The sequence below is a fragment of the Scyliorhinus canicula genome, chromosome 1 (genome assembly GCF_902713615.1).
Source record: "Scyliorhinus canicula chromosome 1, sScyCan1.1, whole genome shotgun sequence".
NCBI classification, from domain to species: Eukaryota; Metazoa; Chordata; class Chondrichthyes; order Carcharhiniformes; family Scyliorhinidae; genus Scyliorhinus; species Scyliorhinus canicula.
Genome location: NC_052146.1, coordinates 129,480,039 through 129,500,944, shown reverse-complemented (window position 1 = coordinate 129,500,944; position 20,906 = coordinate 129,480,039). Strand labels below are relative to the sequence as shown.

At 49.1% G+C, this 20,906-nt stretch overlaps 1 long non-coding RNA gene across 1 annotated transcript in view; it reads left to right on the top strand.

Moving 5' to 3' along the window:
* The window catches only part of LOC119967414, a 41,158-nt gene that overhangs the window by 4,169 nt on the left and 16,083 nt on the right, over window positions 1-20,906 (top strand). Inside the window, exon 2 of the long non-coding RNA XR_005460981.1 lies at window positions 20,116-20,154. This is a non-coding gene — a long non-coding RNA (uncharacterized LOC119967414). The remainder of the gene's footprint in view (window positions 1-20,115; window positions 20,155-20,906) is intronic.

Below are 20,906 nucleotides of genomic sequence, written 5' to 3'. Positions count from 1 at the left end.
ATAGATTTTATTCTCCCTATCCATTTTCTAGTTGCTTTCTCTCCTCATTGGGTGGAATTCTCCCACAAAATCTGTGTGGGCTCCGTCAGGAAACATGTTGGGCTGGATTCTCCGATTTTAAGACTAAGTTCTGACGCCAGCGTGGAAACACTGCTGTTTTACACCAGTAAAAGCAGCGCAACAGCTGCACCGATCCTCTGTCCGGTGCGGGGCTAGCAGCCACGCAGTGTAAAGCCCCCCGCATTACCTGCGGTACGGCCGGAGAATTGCCGAGTCCGTGGCCGCACATGCGCACGGAGGCGGCCGCGCCGTGCAACAAGGCACCGGCCGCGCGCAGACCTGGCCTGCCACATACTCTCTAGTAACTCCCCTGACCACCCCCCACCAAAGCTCCCCTGCCCGCGGAACGGCTCAGCCCCCCTGACTGTGGTGGTGCTAGACTCAGTCTGCAGCCATCATAAGGGGTCCACGAAAGAAAATAGCATGAGTGATCCACGCCATCGGGAACCCGGCCTATCAGGAATGGAGCATTGGGGGAAGGCTCGAGTGATGCCCTGAGGCCGTCCATAGAGCGTGCAGTGTACTCCCCGAGGACACCGTTTTTTGACGGGGTGGGGCATCGCAACAGCAGCTCTGCCCCCCCCCCCCCCCCCCCCGATTTTGGCGCAAACAGGGATTCTCCGGCCGATCGCCGAACACTATTTTGGCATCGGCGACCGGAGAAACCAGCCCGGTGTGTTCCCGCCGGGCAAATCGGTATGATCCTGATCTCAATCCACCCACTTGGAAATGTTTTGGAGCTGGGTGATTCGCGCCATGGGTCCCATGGCTTGATGGGATGTATCATTCCAAGGTGGTGAAGAATAAGCAAATTGCTTCCCCTTAGTCAGTAGCCAGTGCGGTGTACGATAACCAGAAAAAAATTACAAGAGGTTCCAGTTCTTCAGTAAATTCGCAGCCCTTCCAGAAGGTTAATGTTTGCATTTATGTACGACAACTCCTGATTTTTGTATATTTTTTTCTGAATAGGTAGGAGAGGGTTGATACTTTAAGTGGTGGTATGCAGTCTCCTACATTGTAATGCTGTCATTCAGAGGAGACTTTAAACCAAGGCCCCATCTGTTCTCGTTGATGGATGTAAAATATCCCATGACACTATTTCACATAAGAGCGGGGGAGTTATCCGCAGTGCCCTGGCCAATATTTATCCCACCATCAATATTGCATATTATTTAGTCATGATCACATTGCTGTTTGTGGGCAGCTTATGCGTGCCATCAGCTGCCATGTTTCCTGCATTGCAACAGTGTCCACTTTTCAAAAAGTGTACATTAGCTGTAAAGTAATTTGGAATGTCTGGTGGTTATGGAAAGCACTGTATAAATGTCAGTCTTTCTTTCCTTTTCTTTTCCAATTTCTATTGACACAAGGCCCTGTTTTCCTGTTTGTGCCTGGCCCAGAAAGCCGTTGCTGTGACTAAAGGTGTAGTACTTGAAGCAAGTCGGTTCGAATCTGCATCATAGATATTGGGGAAAGACTAGAAGGGTAAAAAAAATATCACTGTGGTATGCAGAGAGGTTCCAGCATGCAGAAAAGGGAACACGCCTGGAGATGCCAGTGACATCCGTGAGGGTACTTGATAGCTACAGATTTTCCCATGTGATCATTTTGAACAACAGGCGTTAGTTGGACAGAGCAGAAGCAGTAAAGTTATCCTGTGTCCCACAAATCCACAGTGATTTAGGTGGAGCAACATTTGCTAGTTGCCACAGTGGGACACAGTGATTTTAGGCAGCAGCAGCTGTAAGTTTTTATTATCCTGTGTTGTCGTGTGATTACTCAAAGCAGGTGCCAGATGCTAAACTGCAGATCCTGTTTCTTGGAGAGTTTGGTTAAAAGCTGTCAGCTGCACACTGCTGTCAGAAATACTATAGCTACTGTTGTGTCAAAGCAATTTATTTCAAATCTCCAAAGATTTAACTAATATCCAAAGAATACTTTCAAACTCCGATGACACTGTATATTACCATTCCATTGCTGTAAAGAAAGTCACCATTGTTCCATATGCATTGTCACATTTTTCTACTATACTATGAAATATTATTTCAAAATATATATATTGTATTTTGAATGATTTATGTACAAATATCTAACAAACTAATATTCATTGACTGCAATATAGGGACAAACATGGGTCGCTTCTGTTAACCCGGAGTGGGTGTCTCCATTTTTTAATGACAAAATTTCATTTTATCACTCAGTTTAAAATCCAATTTTAAACTATCAGCCTGTCTTCCAGCAGCAAATGAGCTTTAAATTTAATGATGTTGTGTGGCGCTGTGACAAATAAGAAAGAAGGGGGAAAACACCAGGCGGATGGGCAGCTAAAATTGATCAAGTTACTTAACTGCCCTGGAGCCACGAGGAGCCCAATCCCAAATTTAACCTGTTTCAGCAAGTATGCAACTAGGGCATAAGCACATAGAAACAGGCATCGGACATTCAGCTTTATGAATTTGTTCTGATTAGACCATGGTTGCTCTGCACCTAAACTCCATTTTCCGCCTTTTGTTGCATACCCTTTCATACACTTACATACCAAACATCTCTCGATGGGGACAAACAAGAGTTAATGGCAGGAATTCTCCGCCCATTGGGATCCTCCTTTACGGCTGGCAGAGCAACCCCGCCAGTAGGTATCCTGGCGGCGGCATGACTTCAACGGACATTCCATTGATGAGCGGCAGGAGTAGAGAATCCCCCCCCCGCCAGCGAAAGGCGCGCCACTGAGAAACACATGGCTGGGGGGGCCGGGAGAATCCATCCCAACATGTCAGATCGATGACCTTCAGAGTTCTGATGAAGGCTGCAATGTATTGCAAGATCTGATGCATTTTGCTATATTGCCAACTCTGTTGGTAAGGTTTAAATAAAGTTTGTTAGGATAGTACAGTAACACGGAGTGGTTAACACTGTTGCTTCATAGCGCCAGGGTCCAGGTTCTATTCCCTGCTTGTGTCACTGTTTGTGCGGAGTCTGCACGTTCCCCCCTGTGTCTGTGTGGGTTTCCTCCGGGTGATCCGGTTGCCTACCACAAGTCCCGACAGACGTGCTTGTTAGGCGAATTGGACATTCTGAATTCTCCCTGTGTACCCGAAAAGGCGCCGGAGTGTGGTGACTAGGGGCTTTACACAGTAGCGGGCTGTTTAGCACAGGGGTAAATAGCTGGCTTTGAAAGCAGACCAAGCAGGCCAGCAGCACGGTTCGATTCCCGTAACAGCCTTCCCGAACAGGTGCCGGAATGTGGCGACCAGGGGCTTTTCACAGTAACTTCATTTGAAGCCTACTTGTGACAATTAGCAATTTTCATTTTCATTTCAACTTCATTGCAGTGTTAATGTAAGCCTACTTGTGACAATGATAAAGATTATTATTATTCTTAGTTCACGAATGGCTGCCAGTTGAGCATGTGTTCGTATTACTTGTGCTCGGCACGATAGAAAAAGATGATTAGGCTGGGATGGAATTTTCTTTGATACTTTATGTGAGAAATTAAGGGATGAAGGATATTATGATACATTTTTGGAACTCCTAAACTTGAGCAATTTTAAAGATTGCTCCATGTGCACATTCTATTCAACTAAATGGGGAGTCAGCATGCTTTGTAATTGAAAAATGGCACTCGAGGCATATTTGGGAACAATGGGGGAATTCAACGTTAACAAAGGGGACTGGTGTACTATGAATGAAGATTGCACATATGGCTGAATGCAAATAAAATAGCGGATGACGATAAAGAAACTGTTTTCCTCACATTGGTAGGATTAGATGTCCTGTTTAACCAATGTGACCCACAAGACACCAGTACAATAAGCTATTCTAATATGGATGAGATTTTGAACTCGTATTCTATTGCACTGAGTTGCATTCCATGAAAGGAAGCACAAATGAGACTGTTGCAGATTACGTTCTCGAATTAAAGAAACTCTCTCGCCACTGTTTAGGGGCTGACTTAGCACAGGGCTAAATCGCTGGCTTTGAAAGCAGACCAAGTCAGGCCAGCAGCACGGTTCAATTCCTGTACCAGCCTCCCCGAACAGGTGCCGGAATGTGGCGACTAGGGGCTTTTCACAGTAACTTCATTGAAGCCTACTCGTGACAATAAGCGATTTTCATTTCATATGGTGCAATCTTAGAGCCCCATTCATAGGAGGCTTACAGAATATTAAAGTCACAGGCCAAGTGTTTGAGCAAAGGCAATAAGCTGACCAGGAAGGAGGCTGATGACAAGGCCACAGCCATGGAAATGGCAGAAAGTGATAGTTGCAGGTTACAAGGGAGTAGGCAGCGGAGGTCGACCAGATTTAAGCAAGATCCGGGCTGCAGCAGCCACGTCCACGGTCTCAGAGTGAGAAACTTAGATTGTACCATTATAGCTATCAACCATTCAAATGCCCTCATTTCCAGTCAAAGTGCCAGGTCCGTGGGAAAGTTTGTCGTATCCAGACAGCATGCAGGAGTAGAGGGAGCAGTAATGCCCCAGGTGATGGTAAAGTTGTAGGTTGCAGCAATGTACAAGGTCAAAATCTAATTTTGCATCCTCAAAATTCTCAAATGCACATACCCGTGGAATCGGAGGTTGTGTTATTAAGCAGGAAAAGAGTCTGTCTTGAGTCAGAGAGCTGGAAAAACAGCTCATGGAAGATTAAATTACTATTTTTAAAAATAAATTTTGAGTACCCAATTCATTTTTCCAATCAAGGGGCAATTTAGTGTGGCCAATTCACCTACCCTGCACATCTTTTGGGTTGTGAGGGTGAAACCCACGCAGACACTGGGAGAATGTGCAAACTACACACGGACAGTGACCCAGAGCTGGGATCGAACCTGGGACCTCGGCGCGGTGAGACAGCAGTCCTAACCACTGCGCCACCCTGCTGCCCGGAAGATTAAATTATAAGGGATGAGGATATAGGGATAAAGTTTCCAGTCTGGTCCATCACGGAAATTGTTGTGGGCGGAACAGACAATTTGACGGACCATTGAAAGGTCCATTGACCTTAGGTGGGAATCCCCGTCTCGAGGGGAGAAATTCAAGCCATAATTCCAGTGCCCCAAGTAAAAATTAAAGTTGGAGATTCACAACTTCCTTTAATCATTGATATAGCTGCAGCAGTGTCCATTATATCATAAAGAGTACAATAAATCCTTCAGTCACATTCCCTTACACAAAACTAGTGTGAAACTGACTAGTTATTCTAATAACAGTGTTGCAGTGTGAAGTGAAGTTAGAGTTGAATACAATGATACACTTTGTCACTTGTAGTAGTAGTAGTAGTAAGAGGGAACAATGTCCCTGACGGGAAGGAATAAATATGATTAAACTTGGCCAAGTGTTTTTTACAGTGGGCATCAGTAAGAGTACGTCTGACATTGAGGAAGCATTAAGAGAACACAAAGTGGTGCTTGAGCAAGAAGGACGAAATGATAAACTAGCCATCAGAACAACAATATTAAATATTGTAAGTCTGCGGAACTTACAAATGCAGACCTTCTTTCAAGCTTTCCCATGAATACTAATTCATCTTTAGCCACTGAGTTACCTGTGCATTACTTTTACATGCACAAATAATATGCCAGTCTCCACCAGAAAAATTAGTGAAGAAACTTGCAATGAAGTGGTGCTCAGTAAAGTGTGCAATTAAGTCATGAATGGCTGACTTAAGAGAGTGATGAGGAGAAATTGATGGATTATTTCACACGTTGAAATGCACTGTGTAGATCAAAGCTGTTTCTTATGAGGTTTAAGAATCATTATTCCGCCAAGATTTAGAGAAAGATTGTTAGAAGAACTTGATCAAGAGCACACTGGGATAGTCCATCTGAAAGTAGTACCATATAAGTTATTTTGGTATCCAAAGTTAGATATAGATACTGAATATTTTGGTATCCAAAGTTAGATATAGATACTGAAAGTTGTGAAGCATGTCTCGGAATGAGAAGTGATGCAACCAAGGTTCCTTTCGTTCCATGGTCAAACATAAGAAAATCGTGGGAACAAGTGCATTTTTTTGGGAAGTAGAGAGAAAGAGTACTTAGTTTTGGTTCATTACTACAGCAAGTGGATAAATGTTGAATCGATATCCATACCCCAAGTGAAAAAACTATTGAGGTTTTGAGAAGTTGTGCATTTTCTGGATTGCCAGAAGTGTTGGTGTCATAGTTTATGTCAGAAGAGTTTGACATATTTCTGAGTATGGAGTCAAAGACAATCTAATACCACCATATCACCCAGCAGCAAATGGTGCTGCAGAAAGAAGTGTATACATTGTAAAGCGGTCTTTGCAGAAGTACTTGCTAGGTGACAAGTTAAGCAGTAAATTCCGTGTTTCTCTACAACGGAGGCCAGGTAATTTACTCTTCTCTTCCAGAATAAGCCTACATGGTGTCTCCTGGGCCATTGGAGACTCCTGGGTGATCAGGCTAAGTGCAGGCACCTTGGCACTGCCCAGCTGGCACCTTGGCACTGCCCTGGCACTGCCAAGGTGCCTGGATTACACTGCCAAGCTGGCTGGAGCACTGCCCGAGTGCTAGGGTGACAGTGCAAGGGTGCCCAGGTGCCAGGGTGGCACTGCCAAGGGCCAGAGAGTGAGGGGACCATGCCCATGAAATGAGGCTGGAGGGGGGGTTGGAAGGGTGGGTTAGTGCGTGACAGGTAGGTAGGGGCCTCCGGGTCAGGTGGGGGTCCTGGAAGAGAGGGGCTACAGTAAGTGCACTTGGGGGAGGCCTGAAGAGGGCCCCTCCCCTGACACCATAGGTGTGTGTGCGTGTGTGTGTGACTGTGACGAGGTAGCGTGGTATCTTTCACGATGGGTCAATATTGGACACATGTGCGTCTTTACTTGTGCAGTACGCAGCAAATGCGCACTGGCCTGAAACGTTAACCTTTGGTACGATTCTGCGTAAAGATTTCTTAAGTGTTTATAGCGAGTGGGAACAGCCACAAGATTTTTGGCCATTGGAGGCTGCTGGACACAGTGGAGGCCAGGAAGGATGTCCTGTTCCCCTGAATGTCCTGGAGGGGCAGCCATAGGGCAACTCGTGCTGCCTGTGATGAGGTGGCGACGGCTGTGAGCGCCGAGAATGTAACCAAGAGGACTGGCATCCAGTGATGGAAAAAGGTCCCCCCCACCCACGTCAGCATCCACCCCCCAACTCTTCATGCAACTCCAACTCTCCCTCTGTCCCCCCCCCTCTCCCTTAACCCTCCCTGCATACCATCCCCCCACCACTGTGAACCATGTGTGTGGCTAACAATGTCCTCTCTGTGTCTCCTCAGGAAATCTTTCCCACAATCTTCGGGAGAGTGCCCAGACTGGCGGTGGTGTGCCAGATATAAGAATCCTCACCACCTTTTGAGGAGCGGGCCCTGGAGGTGACTGGGATGGCCAAGGACAGAGTGGCCAATAACACGGAGGCTGGCGGACGCCGCAGAGGTGAGAAACCACCAGGCCCCAGCCAAAGGACCTGTAAAATGTGAGTTGTTATTGCCTTACTGACTGACCCATCCCTCCCACTGCCCACATGTCCATTCTCCCACAGGTCCTCCAGCCGACGGCACCAGCCCATCCCGTGTGGCCCCCTCTCCAGCCTCCCAGGAGAACACATTGGATAAGAGCTCTAAGGAAGACCGGATCAAGGCCTCACAGCTGTCATCCCCACTCTCCACCAACGCAGTTACATTTCGGTGGGAAATGATTGTGCCCCAGAAGCCTGACCACTATCTGTTGAGCACCACACTGCTGGTGATGTTCATCAGACGAGTCAGCAGTCGGAGGGCTGCTGGATCCCAGGATACAGCTGGGTCCCACCCTAATGCTGAGCCTGTGGTACAGGGTAACCTGGAGCTGATGGAGACGTTAGGGTGTGGTCAGCACATTCCGAGAGATGTCAGCAATACGATAGCACGTCCATAGCTGCTTGGAGGAGTTAGAGGCTACGGGCACAAGAGATGTTGCCAGCAATGTGTGGCACCGAGGCCAACATGCTAGGGGCAACCACAGGGGAGAGCCTGGTGCACGACGCCGGCAGTGTAGTGGAGGTGTCCAAGGCGTCGCACAGTCAGTGACGACCATAGCCAAGGGTCTAGGCAGAATGTCCGCCTCGCTGGGGGATGCGACCCAGTAACCAGGTTGACCTTGATGAGGTTCTGCGGGATGTGTTCCGCTCACTACTAGGAATGACTGAGACGTTGAGGAGTTTGTCCCTGTCACAGATGGGCATTGCCGAGGTGCTGCAGAGCATGACCCAATCACTGAGGAGCACACTGAGGGCATTGGCACAATGGTGCAGACAATTGGGAACTGTCATAATATACATCCAGGTATATAATGGAGTGCAGACAGGCAGTGATTGAGACACAGGATGACCAGTGAGCACACAGAACACAGCAGCCAATCAGCAGACAGGACACGAACACTATAAAGCCAGAGGGCACCAGTTTTCCCGCTCTCTCGGGATCCAGCCTCTGAGACAGTCAGAGGTCCTGAGCAGCACCTAGTACAAACACCATGTGGTAGTCAGTTAGTCTGGTCAGGCTAGCCTCGGGTCTCCAGTCAAGTCAGCATCGTGTTAAGCATGTAATATAGTTGGATGTTAAATAAAATTGTGTTGCATCTCCAAGTGTTGGAAGCCTGTCTCTCTCTACACTGCACCAAACGCAGTCCACATAGACCCAGCCTACCCAACACATCAGGAACCGCCAGAGTTGGCTGAGCCAGATGATGCAGGGGCAGCTGGGTCTCGAACCAGCTGTCTCTCCATCCCGAGGTGACCCCTATGGGCACCGAGCTGGAGGGGAGGGTGCTAAGTGCCAACACAGACCATCCCATGGAGTGGTGACGGTGGCCACCAGCTCTCCCGAGTTCCACCCCTCTGATGAGGTTGTGTCTCACAGTCAGCACACGGGACAGAGCGGCATGGTGTGCATGTGCTGCCGACAAGTAAGCCGGGACCTTCCAGCCTCTCAGCCCCCAGAGGATGTCTGCCAGGTCATGGGATGAAGTAAGCAGTTGGCTGCCTCCACCTCTGATGTGCATCCCAGGGACACACTACACGTAGCGGTAGAGCAAAGGACGGCACAGGGCATCGGGGGTGAGGGGGTCAGCCCCACCGGGAGTGTGGGGAATTGTTACACACAATAAACATCTTTGTGCACAACTAGTATGATGCCTCTATCTCTTTCTTCTGTAATGCGGGCTAACCTCCGAACCCTAGGCCCATCTCTCCAGGCATCTCGCCTTCCTGTGGCACTCACCTACCCTCCGACTGTGGACGTGTCCATGGAGCTGTATCCCATCCCCCTGAGTGTTCGGATGTTGGCTGCTACGTGTGTGGTGCTGCCTCCTGCAGTGTTCAGCAACAGTGTCTAGGCATCTAGGGGTGATTAGGGTACTCGGCAATGAGCTGCACATACTTCATGGCCGCCTACCCACAGGATTACACTTGGGCCAGAAGGGACAAAACAGTTTTTTTTTGTTTTGAGGCAGGAGTGCTACACAGAACAAAAAAGTTCAGCACAGGAACAGGCCTTTCGGCCCTCCAAGCCTGCGCCGACCATGCTGCCCGCCTAAACTAAAATCTTCTACACTTCCTGGGTCCGTATCCCTCTCTTCTCATCCTATTCTTGTATTTGTCAAGAAGCCCCTTAAACGTCACTGTCATCCCTTTTTCCACCACCTCCTCTGGCAGCGAGTTCCAGGCACCCACTACCCTCTGTGTTTTTTTTAAAAAAAACAAAAAAAACCCCATCTCCTCTAAACCTTGCCCCTCGCACCTTAAACGTTTGCCCCCTAGTAATTGACCCTTCACAAGTGCCAGACATCCTTACTACAGCTTAGATCTCCCCTGTAACAGCTTTGCCTCCTTCTTAATGGCAAGATCCCAACTGATCCCCACCATCTACACTGGGTCGACAGGAAGTTTCTAGGTTGTGTGGGTTTTTCAACTGCTTTCTGTGATTCCTGCCCACAACGGGTGTGAAGTCAACTGTCAATGTGGCCCGGAAGTAAAAATGACATGGGTTTCATTTTTGTTTTAGGTTCGGCATTATTTATTGTTTAATAGGTCCATGTGTTTTAGTCAAATTCATGCAAAATTCAGCATTTTCTGCAATTTAAACACATCCAGACAGTACGTTATAAGTGAAGATTTGTGACATACTTAATTTTTAAAAATATTTTTCCGTGGATTGCGGTGCTCTTGGGCTCCCAATGCTGCTTTTTCTCTCTCCTCAATCATCTTTATTTTGTTTCATTAGACATCGCCTGGCATTACAATAAGCTCCCAGATCACCATTTTTCGATTGGTAGTCTTTCGTTTTCTGCCTGAATTGCTCCATCTCCTTAGTACAGTACAGTTCTGAACATAGCTGTCAACTTCCCTCTGCTGATACTCCTTTTGGAGCAACTACTATCCAAACCCAACTGCTATGTGCTCAAGATTGACTGTCAGAATCTTCACATGGTAGACTGGTGATGCTTTTAACATGTCAAAAATCACTATTGAGAGGTTTGTACCAAAGTATTTGATGCGACCATCAATTCATTCAAAAGCACGAGTGAAGTAAACTGTGGCATTAATCGACTTACAACTGAGCCTGCCTGTGACTAAACTGAACTGAGGGCGGACTCGTAGGACCGCAGCACTTTGGGTGGAATTCTCTGCAAGGCCCGACGCCGCCGTGAAACCCGGAGAGGTTCACGACGGCGTCGGAGGCCGCTCTTGGCCCCCTATTCTCCCGTCCCCCGGGGGGCTAGGAGGGCCATGCCGTGAATCTCGGCCGCGGGGCCTTGTCGCTGGCGTCAAGGCCCGGCGCGCCGAGAATGATGCGGCCAGTGCGCCTAAAGACGTCAGCCGCGCATGCGCAGGTTGGCCGGCTCCAACCCGCGCATGTGCGGCTGACGTCACGACGGCTGATGGCTCAAACACGCGCATGCGCGGTTGCCGTCTTCCCCTCCGCTGCCCCGCAATACGTGGCGGCTTGATCTTGTGGGGCAGCGGAGGGGAAAGAGTGCGTCCCGTTGAGACGCCAGCCCAACGATCGGTGGGCACCGATCGCGGGCCAGTCCCCTCCCGAGCACGGTCGTGGTGCTCACTCCCCTCTCCGCCCCCCACAAGCCACAAAACAGCTGCTGGCGTCATGTTCACGCCGGCCAGGTGTGGTTGCCGCTGGTGTAAACTGGTCAGGAACGGCCAGCCACTCTGCCCATCCGGGTCGGAGGATCGCGGGTCGCCCTGATAAACGGCGGCCCGCGATTCTCCGAGCGGCGTGTCGCAAAACGTGACACACCATTTTGGGGGGGGTGGGAGAATCACGGAGGGGGTGCCAGAGCGGCCCTCCCGCGATTCTCCCACCCAGCGTGGGAGCGGAGAATCGCGCCCTTTATGCTTCCTGCTGGGGGCAGAGCCAAGGGTGGAGCCCTGTACATGCTCCTCATCACCCCCTGTGGGCAGAGCTGTGCAACGGCTCACAGATGGAGCCCACAGGGACACAGTAATATACAGTGTGAATTTGTAGGTTATACATTCACCCCCTGTTTAAAAAAAATCAAGTCCGGCGGGGCTGACGGGTCTATAAGTTCAGTCGGTGGCGCTCGAATCGTGCGTTGAGACCGACGGAGCACTGAAGTTGCAGCCACTTTGGATGGCTGTGGACAGATGTTCGGTGCGAATCCGAGGGTGGACTCTGGGGGTGGTTCTTCCAGAGCTTCGTTCCTGCGGACCGGTGTGGCGGGTCGAAGGGGGCGCGGGAAGCAAGTGGGCGCAGGGCGTGGGAGGTTGGGTGGGGTGTAGTGTGGGGGGTACCTCGGCGGTTGTGGTAGTAGATCCTGCAGGTGTCAGGTCCCGGAGGGAAACTGTCCTGTCGGTCAACGGGATGTTCGACAAACGCATAGTGGGGGTTTGAGTGGAGCAGCAGGACCCTCTCTACCAGGGGGTCTGTTTTATGTGTCCGGATGTGCTTCCGGAGGCGAACCGGGCCCGGTGTCCTCAACCAAGATGGAAGCGAGCCCCCCGTGGTAGTGCCCCTAGGGAAGGCAAATAATCGATAGTGAGGAGTTTTGTGGCCATACACAGGAGGGACCTAATTGCACGGAGCGTGTTGGGGAGGACCTCCTGCCAGTGGGAGGTCGGGAGATTCCTGGACAGTAGGGTCAGTAGGACAGTCTTCCAGACCGTCGCATTCTCCCTCTCCAACTGCCCGTTTCCCCTGTGGTTGTAGCTGGTAGTCCTGCTCGAGGCGATGCCCTTGCCGAGCAGGTACTGACGCAGTTCGTCGCTCATAAAAGACGCACCCTTGTCGCTGTGTACGTAGCTGGGGAAACCGAACAGGGTGAAGACACTGTGCAGGGCTCTGATGACTGTATGGGAGGTCATATCGGGGCATGGGATGGCAAACGGGGCAACTCATCTATAATATTGAGAAAGTAGATGTTACGATTGGTTGAGGGGAGGGGCCCTTTGAAATTAATACTCGAGTCGTTCAAAGGGCCGGGATGCCTTTACCAGGTGGGCCTTGTCTGGTCTATAGAAGTGCGGTTTACACTCCGCGCAGATCGCGCAATTCCTGGTGATGGCTTTTACCTCCTCGGTGGTGAAAGGTGGATTGCGGGCTTTGATGTAGTGGGCGAGCTGGGTGACCCCTGGGTGGCAGAGGTCATTGTGGATAGCCTGTAGTCGGTCGTCTTGCGCGCTGGCGCATGTGCCACGGGACAGGGCATCTGGGGGCCCGTTGAGCTTCCCAGGACGGTGTACGATATCACAATTATAGGTGGAGAGTTCGATCCTCCACCGTAAGATTTTGTCATTCTTGATTTTGCCCCGCTGCGAGTTATCAAACATAAAGGCAACCTATCTCTGGTCGGTGATGAGGGTAAACCTCCTACCAGCGAGGTAGTGCCTCCAGTGCCGTACGGCTTCCATAATGGCTTGAGCTTCCTTTTCGACTGAGGAATGTTGAAGTTCCGAAGCGGAGAGGGTTCGGGAAAAAACGCTACTGGCCTCCCTGCCTGGTTCAAAGTGGCAGCGAGAGCGACCTCTGAGGCGTCGCTCTCCACCTGAAATGGGATGGATTCATCCACCGCCCGCATGCTGGCTTTGGCGATGTCCGCCTGGATGCAGTTGAAGGCCTGGCGGGCCTCGGCTGACAGTAGGAACCGTGTAGCCTTAAATAGTGGGCGGGCTTTGTCCGCATACTGGGGCACCCACTGGGCGTAGAATGAGAAAAATCCGAGGCACCTCTTGAGGGCCCTGGAACAGTGAGGGAGAGAAGTTGTAAGAGGGGGCGCATGCGGTCAGGGTCAGGTCCTAGGACCCCGTTTTCCACGACGTAGCTGTGGATGGCTAGTCTGGCTGTGCGGAAAACTCATTTCTCCTTACTATAGGTGAGGTTGAGTTTTTGGGCGGTTTGGAGAAATCGGTGGAGGTTGGCATCGTGGTCCTGCTGGTCATGGCCGCAGATGGTGACGTTATCCAAGTATGGAAACGTGGCCCGCTGTCCGTACTGGTCCACCATTCGGTCCATTGCTCGTTGGAACACCGAAACACCATTCGTGACGCTGAAGGGAACCTGGAGGAAATGGAAGAGGTGGACTTCTGCCTCGAACGCCGTGTAGTGGCGGTCCTCCGGGCGGATTGGGAGCTGGTGGTATGCAGACTTCAGATCCACCGTGGAGAATATGCGGTACTGGGCGATCTGATTTACCATGTCTGCAATCCGGGGGAGGGGGTACACATCGAGGTGCGTGAACCGGTTAATGGTCTGGCTGTAATCAACCACCATCCGGAACTTTTCCCCGGTCTTGACGACCACCACCTGAGCTCTCCAGAGGCTATTACTGGCCTCTATGACTCCCTCACGTAAGAGAGGCTGGACTTCGGATCTAATAAACACCCTGTCCTGCAGGCTATACCTCCTGCTGCGAATGGCCACTGGTTTGCAGTTGGCGGTGAGATTAGCGAAGAGTGGAGGGGGGTTGATTTTTAGAGTTTTTAGACTGCATATAGTTAGTGGGGGAAGGGGTCCGCCGAAGCTGAGTGTTAGGCTCCTGAGGTTGCACTGGAAATCCAGTCCTAGGAAGAGGGGGCGCAGAGGTTTGGGAGTACATACAGTTGGAAGTTTGTGCCCTGTATTGTTAGCGTCGCAATAATGCGCCCTTGTATCTGAACGGTGTGTGACCCCAAGGCAAGGGCCCCTTTCTCGAGGAGATGCTGCCGCACATAATTGGACCGGACCCCTGCAACATACACATCTCGGACGGTGAATTTCATGAGCTGGGAGGCTGTCACAGCCTGGAAGTTACATTCTCGTACTAGAGCTTTAAGGTCCCGCAGGTAGTCTTCTAGCGACTCTGCAGGTCCCTGGCAGCGAGTTGTAAAGGTGTGCCGTGCGTAGACTTCATTCACGGGCCGCACGTACAGGCGGTCGAGTATCGCGAGGGCCTCCGTATAAGAGTCAGTTACATCAAGTTGAGTTGAAATACGATGGCTCACCCGTGCGTGGAGACGACTGAGTTTCTGCTCTTCTGTAACAGAGGAGGTAGTCGACGCAGCCAGGTAGGCCTTGAAGCACCGAAGCCAATGCAAAAAAAATTATTTTGCTTCTGCGGCCTGTGGATCGAGTTCCAGTCGGTCAGGTTTGAGGGCTGATTCCACGGTAGTTTTTTAAGTCGATTAAATTGATGCGACTATCAATTCGTTCAAAGACACGAGTGAAGTAAACTGTGGCTTTAATCGGCTTACAACTGAGCCTGCCTGCATCTAAACTGAACTGAGGGCGGTCCTGTAGGACTGCAGCACGCCTGCTGGGGGTGGAGCCAAGGGCGGAGCCCTGTACATGCTCCTCATCTCCCCCTGTGGGCAGAGCCGCACAATGGCTCACAGATGGAGCCCACAGGGACACAGTAATATACAGTGTGAATTTGTAGGTTATACATTCACCACAGTATTATAGTTTGAAAAATAAATCCAGCATTTAACAAGTCAGTTATCAGGGCTAGAGAGGTGTTTGTCACTACTTTTTTTAAAAAAAAAAGGCGGGTAGCTCTGCTGACAATGCACCATATTCCCCACTCAAGCCTCACATGATTCCATTTCCAATCAATGATCTTAAAATCCTTTTTTCCTTCAAGTGTTGCAGCTGCCTGTTCTTGACTGAACTACTTGGTATGTGTTTCAATAAAGGCAAAAAGAAAACATTTATAATCGGGTCACCTTATCTTTGCCAATCACTGGTAGCTGGGAAGGAGCCTATGGCCTACCCTGCGTAGGGAAGAACTGTAACTCCCATGTTTAGGGAACCTATACAAACAGAAACTAAACCTTGATGACATTACAGGAGAACACATCCAATTTTGAAGTATTTACAAGCTGAAATTTTGGTTTCCGAACCAAAGACTTGAAGGCACTGCAGAAAGACCATAAGACCATAAGACATAGGAGTGGAAGTAAGGCCATTCGGCCCATCGAGTCCACTCCACCATTCAATCATGGTTGATTTCAACTCCATTTACCCGCTCTCTCCCCATAGCCCTTAATTCCTCGAGAAATCAAGAATTTATCAATTTCTGTCTTAAAGACACTCAATGTCCCGGCCTCCACCGCCCTCTGTGGCAATGAATTCCACAGACCTACCACTCTCTGGCTGAAGAAATTTCTCCTCATCTCTGTTCTAAAGTGACTCCCTTTTATTCTAAGGCTGTGCCCCCGCGTCCTAGTCTCCCCTGCTAATGGAAACAACTTCCCTACGTCCATCCTATCCAAGCCATTCATTATCTTGTACGTTTCTATTAGATCTCCCCTCAACCTCCTAAACTCCAATGAATATAATCCCACGATCCTCAGACGTTCATCGTATGTTAGGCCTACCATTCCTGGGATCATCCGTGTGAATCTCCGCTGGACCCGCTCCAGTGCCAGTATGTCCTTCCTGAGGTATGGGGCCCAAATTGCTCACAGTATTCTAAATGGGGCCTAACTAGTGCTTTATAAAGCCTCAGAAGTACATCCCTGCTTTTATATTCCAAGCCTCTTGAGATAAATGACATCATTACATTTGCTTTCTTAATTACGGACTCAACCTGCAAGTTTACCTTTAGAGAATCCTGGACTAGGACTCCCAAGTCCCTTTGCACTTTAGCATTATGAATTTTGTCACCGTTTAGAAAATAGTCCATGCCTCTATTCTTTTTTCCAAAGTGCAAGACCTCGCACTTGCCCACGTTGAATTTCATCAGCCACTTCTTGGACCATTCTCCTAAACTGTCTAAATCTTTCTGCAGCCTCCCCACCTCCTCAATACTACCTGCCCCTCCACCTATCTTTGTATCATCGGCAAACTTGGCCAGAATGCCCCCAGTCCCGTCATCTAGATCGTTAATATATAAAGAGAACAGCTGTGGCCCCAACACTGAACCCTGCGGGACACCACTTGTCACTGGTTGCCATTCCGAAAAAGAACCTTTTATCCCAACTCTCTGCCTTCTGTCTGACAGCCAATCGTCAATCCATGTTAGTACCTTGCCTCGAATACCATGGGCCCTTATTTTACTCAGCAATCTCCCGTGAGGCACCTTGTCAAAGGCCTTTTGGAAGTCAAGATAGATAACATCCATTGGCTCTCCTTGGTCTAACCTATTTGTTATCTCTTCAAAGAACTCTAACAGGGTTGTCAGGCACGACCTCCCCTTACTAAATCCATGCTGACTTGTCCTAATCCGACCCTGCACTTCCAAGAATTTAGAAATCTCATCCTTAACGATGGATTCTAGAATTTTGCCAACAACCGAGGTTAGGCTAATTGGCCTATAATTTTCCATCTTTTTTCTTGTTCCCTTCTTGAACAGGGGGGTTACAACAGCGATTTTCCAATCCTCTGGGACTTTCCCTGATTCCAGTGACTTTTGAAAGATCATAACTAACGCCTCCACTATTTCTTCAGCTATCTCCTTTAGAACTCTAGGATGTAGCCCATCTGGGCCCGGAGATTTATCAATTTTCAGACCTTTTAGTTTCTCTAGCACCTTCTCCTTTGTGATGGCAACCATATTCAACTCTGCCCCCTGACTTTCCTGAATTGTTGGGATATTACTCATGTCTTCTACTGTGAAGACTGACGCAAAGTACTTATTAAGTTCCTCAGCTATTTCCTTGTCTCCCATCACTAGATTACCAGCGTCATTTTGGAGCGGCCCAATGTCTACTTTTGCCTCCTGTTTGTTTTTAATGTATTTAAAGAAACTTTTACTATCATTCCTAATGTTACTGGCTAGCCTACCTTCATATTTGATCCTCTCCTTCCTTATTTCTCTCTTTGTTATCCTCTGTTTGTTTTTGTAGCCTTCCCAATCTTCTGACTTCCCACTACTCTTTGCCACATTATAGGCTCTCTCTTTTGCCTTGATGCATTCCCTGACTTCCTTTGTCAGCCATGGCTGCCTAATCCTCCCTCTGATAACCTTTCTTTTCTTTGGGATGAACCTCTGCACTGTGTCCTCAATTACTCCCAGAAACTCCTGCCATTGCTGTTCTACTGTCTTTCCCACTAGGCTCTGCTTCCAGTCGATTTTCGTCAGTTCCTCCCTCATGCGCCTGTAATTACCTTTATTTAACTGTAAAACCTTTACATCTGATTCTACCTTTTTTCTTTCAAATTGCAGACTGAATTCTACCATATTATGATCACTGCTTCCTAAGTGTTCCCTTACTTTAAGATCTTTGATCAATTCTGGCTCATTACATAACACTAAGTCCAGAATAGCCTGTTCCCTCGTGGGCTCCATCACAAGCTGTTCCAAAAAGCCATCCTGTAAACATTCAATGAATTCCCTTTCTTTGGGTCCACTGGCAACATTATTTACCCAGTCCACCTGCATATTGAAGTCCCCCATGATCACTGTGACCTTGCCTTTCTGACATGCCCTTTCTATTTCGTGGTGCATTTTGTGCCCCTGGTCCTGACCACTGTCAGGAGGCCTGTACATAACTCCCATTATGGTTTTTTTGCCTTTGTGGTTCCTCAACTCTACCCACACAGACTCCACATCGTCTGACCCTATGTCGTTTAGTGCTATTGATTTAATTTCATTTCTAATTAACAAGGCAACCCCGCCCCCTCTACCCACCTCTCTGTCTTTTCGATAGGTTGTAAATCCCTGGATGTTTAACTGCCAGTCCTGAACCCCCTGCAACCACGTCTCTGTGATGCCTACCACATCATACCTGCCAGTCACAATCTGGGCCACAAGCTCATCTACCTTGTTCCGTACACTGCAGGCATTTAAATATAGCACCTTTAATTCCCTATTGACTGTCCCTTTTTGTTTTCTTAGTGTGGTGGACCTTGGTTTACTGAGCCTTTCCATACACTGTGTCATATTTTGTGAGATGGGGACTATCGTAACCTCTCCTGAGCTCTGTCTTTTCGTGATTTTTTGTAATCCTAAGCAGCTACGCTTCCCACTGATTTCTTCACCTCTTGGTTCCCTGACTTTCCCTTCCCCCCCCCCCCCCCCCCCCCCCCCCCCCCCCCCCCCCAATCTCTAGTTTAAAGTCCTATTGACCACCCTATTTACTCTTTTCGCCAGAACACTGGTCCCAGCTCGGTTCAGGTGGAGACCATCCCAACGGTATAGGTCCCCCCTGTCCCAAAACTGATGCCAGTGTCCCATGAAAAGGAACCCCTCTTTCCCACACCACTCTTTCAGCCACGTGTTAACTTCCCTTATTCTTGCCTCCCTATGCCAATTTGCACGTGGCTCGGGCAGTAATCCGGAGATTATGACCCTTGAGGACCTGTTTTTTAATTTGAATCCTAACTCTTTATAATCTCTAAACAGGTCCTCTTTCCTAGACTTGCCTAAGTTGTTGGTACCGACATGGACCACAACAACTGGATCCTCCCCCTCCCTCTCCAATATCCTTTCAAGCCGGTCAGAGATGTCCCGCACCCTAGCACCGGGCAGGCAACATACCATGCGGGACCCTCGATCCTGCTCACAAAGGATACTATCTATCCCTCTGATAATAGAATCCACTACAACTACAACTTGCCTATTTACTTCCTCCCCTTGAATGGCCTGCTGAACCATGGTGCCTTGGTCAGCTGACTCATCCTTCCTGCAGCCCTGTTCGCCATCCACACAGGGAGCAAGTGCCTCGTACCTGTTGGACAGGGTCAAGGGCTGAGGCTCCTGAGTTCCTGACTGCTGGTTCCCTTTACCTGCCTGACTTGCAGTCACACCCTGCTGTCCCTGGCCACTGGCAGGATTTAAACTATTTACTCTGACAGGTGTGACTGCCTCCTGAAACAAAGTGTCCAGGTAAGCCTCCCCCTCCCGGATGTGCCTCAGTGTGTGAAGCTCAGACTCCAGCTCATCAACTCTGAGCCGGAGTTCTTCGAGCAGCCAACACTTACTGCAGATGTGGTCGCTGCAGCTCGCAATGGGATCTGCCAGCTCCCACATCAAGTAGCTTAAGCACATCACCTGACCAGCCATCTCTAATTAATTAATTTGTTTAATTTAAGTTTACGAGTTTTAAATTTGGGGCAGATTGGTTATCAACCAATCAGATCACAGCTTCCCTCTGACGTCACTTTTGAAAAAAAAAGTGGAAAACAGGAAGTTACCGTTAGGTCTGTATACTCACCCAGAGACTGTTCCTCCTCCTCTGAACGGCTCCCGAAACTAGGCCTCGATCCCCGGGTTAAAGTGAGTTTTTATACTCACCCAGAGATTGCTCCTCCTCCTCTGAACGGCTCCCAAAACTGGACCTCGATCCCCGGGTTAAAGTGAGTTTTTTGAGCAAATGTTGAGCTGGTTTCTCTGGTCCCCCAGCCACGCGGTTCTTAGTGGAGCACTGTTCACTGGCAGTAGGATTCTGTCTTTCCACCATTTGGCAATGGGATTTCCCATTGAAGCCATCACACGCCTCTGGAAAACCCGTGGGCATGGGTGTGTTGCCGGCAGGAGGAGTGAATTGCAATGGGCGGTGATTTCCTGCCGTTATATTTGGTTTTCTTAAGTTTATTTTAAACTGTGTTTTATTATATGTTCACAGATCACCTTTTCTACCAGGGTAGAGCTAGATGAAGACAAGGTAAGTGTCGGTCAGAAGTTGATTACAAAATGTGTAACCAGTTAAAAGTTCCATTTGTAACTATTGGTTAACTAGTTGTTGTTGCGTGAACCAGGTCTAAGAAATATTCTCCTTGCTGGCAATGCACACCTATGTAACATCTGACCCCATTCAAGACAGCTGAACGATCAGCTTTCCAGATCAGGGATGGAATTCTCTCATTTTGAGACTATGGGCTCGATCGAATGGGCAGGTTACGGTGCAACGTGGTCGATAGAAGCTGAGAGACCCCACTCCTGGTATCTACCTGACTCTCAATGCTTGGCAAGATCTAATGCAATCAGTGGATGGCATGGTGGAACAGTGTTTAGCACTGCTGCCTCACAGCTGCAGGGACCTTGGTTCAGTTCCAGCCTTGGATAACTGTGTGGAATTTGCACTTCCTTCCCATGTGTGCGTGGGTTTCCTCTGAAATCTGCATATTAGGGCGAGACAACTAGTCTCACTCTAATATGCAGATTCCAGAGGCACCTGAGGCGTAGGGATCTATCTCCTTTGCCTTGGAGACCTTGGGCGTGATTTAACCAAATGGGAACAATGTCCCATAGTGAGCGAGTTTAGCCGCATGTCTCCCGGCAGTCACAGCGCCGAGAAACACCCCGCTATTTAACGTGGCCCCCTGGTTAGATAGGGGACCTCAGTAGGGAACGCAGGCTGGAGCCGCATTTAGCACTGTTTTCTGCACTGAGGAGCTCTGTTTGCCTGAACTCCTC